This window comes from Penaeus vannamei, chromosome 18, assembly GCF_042767895.1.
Source record: "Penaeus vannamei isolate JL-2024 chromosome 18, ASM4276789v1, whole genome shotgun sequence".
Taxonomy (NCBI): domain Eukaryota; kingdom Metazoa; phylum Arthropoda; class Malacostraca; order Decapoda; family Penaeidae; genus Penaeus; species Penaeus vannamei.
Genome location: NC_091566.1, coordinates 29,903,443 through 29,905,942, shown reverse-complemented (window position 1 = coordinate 29,905,942; position 2,500 = coordinate 29,903,443).

Below are 2,500 nucleotides of genomic sequence, written 5' to 3'. Positions count from 1 at the left end.
CAAATCACGCACAAATATGATTCCTCTTCAGAAACTTCCAACTGTTATCCATGATCTTTCTCTGGAATTTCAAGGGCGCAGCCGACCCCACGCGCCCCATCACAGTCTGTTTCTTACCAAGTCATCTCGTGTTTTGATTATAGGAATATAAAACAGTATTATTATTTATAAACATAATCGGCCACTCAAAACAATTATTTTCCATATTTCTTTGAAAATTGAAAAGCTCAAAATCAATAATAAACCTCATGTGCTTTTTCCAAAAATAGAATAGCATTTTTTGTGACGTCATCAAATGCAGTCGCCATGACACCTCGAGTTACTACTGATCTGGCCTTTCCCTTTAATTTTGGGTCGTGTGAATTTTAACGGTCTTAAGGCTCGTGGAATGAATTCATTCCTGAGTGTGCCAAATATTGTAACGGCCATAAAAAGATTTTAAACCATTAATATTTTATTCAGTAAACAGATAATAACAGGTGGCATGTCATTATGGAAATCTTTACAATGAACATAATTATTTAAACAAGTAATATTCTCCACTAACAAAATTCACACTAAAGGTTGACTCTAAACCTCCCCTTTTCCTAGTAATATGAATAAAAAGAAACAAAATAAAAATATACATGAGACTGAATCGAGACCCTTACACCCAGTCTATCAGTTTTCTTCCCATTTTACTAGGACATAAGCCAATCGTTCCCCATCCTTTAATCTTTACAATTTATTCTCTCTTACACTCCCCTCTAATAAATAATTCTCTTCTCAAGGTATTCATTGATACCACCAGAACTTTCACCTACGACTAATTCCGTTACTGTATCCACGGGCCATTAAAATAATTCAATAAATTAGGAATAAATTTTGCCAAGCAACAAACCATCATGGCATGTTCTTCCCGCTGCATTTCGCCTGCATTTCTGCCTTTGTGCACGGGAGGACAGCAAGGACTCGCCTCATTTATCATAAATCAATACAAACGGGTTTAACAATTACGTTAGTACACTACTCAAGCATTACACTCTATAATATCAGGGTAATACACGACTTTAAATACCAGCACATGAACCTACCTCTACACCGGAAGACAGCAACTACTCGTGTGAGCAAAAATTGTTAACCTTAAAATAACGGACTTAATGATTTCCCAAATTATTAAACACAAACTATTCATAAATTATCATCATAATTTACTATATTATAAAACTGGATTTCGCTATACTGATATGTCTTTAGAAATAAGAAAAATATTTAAACAAATGTTTCGGTGACGTTTAAGTATATACATCTTTGAAATTTGAACCAATGCACCTTTTTAAATGTCCAATAAATAATGATCACACACAAACACACAAATATGTATATATATATATATATATATATATATATATATATATATATATATACATATAAACGCAATATGTTTCATGTATTTATGAATGTCTGTATGTATACATATATTTACGTATGCATGTATGTATTTGTTTGTATGTGTGTACGTACTGTATGTAGTTGTGTACGTCTGTACTGTATAAATGTACTACAAGCATTTACACAAACACACAACACATCAGTATCTGGCATGAACTACGTCCGAGAACTGGCAATAATTTATTTTTGAAGGGGGCAAGGGTAACACGCCATCGACCCAATTTATACCTGACGTTGCATCCCTGGTTTGCCATAACTCGAGCAATGTTTCTCCATCTCTTTGTGTAAGATACATGGCAATGCGAAGTAACAGTGCGTAAATAAGGAAGTACAACATGGGAAAAGTTTTCTCTCAATTATCTAAAAAAAACAAAAAGGATTATTAAAACATTCGGATAAGGTGAACGACCACCAGAGAGTATGAATAAAACGCATGATCTCCCGACAATAAAAAAAAGGAACAAAGGAAGGAGAAAAGGGCACATCAAGTCGGAGAAAAGAGGGAGTGAGGGGAGAGGAGGGAATGTCCAAGAGCAACAAATACGCCGAGAGCTGTGCTTCGCGTGTCACAGGACTTCTGTCAAGGTTCTACCGAGGAAAGATATTTATTTTCAAATGCTATCTCACCGACGAGCTCTCAGAAATTCCGGTTGGACCTCTTCAGTAGGATTTTTTGGGAGGTATAGCGTTGACAGCATATGGAAGAGGTTATAAGGACTACCTTCTTGAAATCTGGTAATGGTGTAGACATACCAGTGATCAGTTACAAAAAATAATCAACCTTAGACTATCATCGCTTTGGGAAAAGCCGCCGTCGCGTTGACGATAGACGAGTTCAAAAGTTTCGTATCGACTACAAATCACACTCACTTTTTTCATCACAGCTGTCTCCTATTTCGTAAAGGAGAACAGCAGAACGCAAGAGACTGAATCAAACTGTACTAATATAGAGAAAAATATAGACAGCACTACATATAGACGATTTCAGCACGTCCCTGCCCAGGGGGGAATAACAGGAAGAGCGAGAAGGTAATCGGACTGCAGCGACTCGGGTTGTGCAACGGGCGAC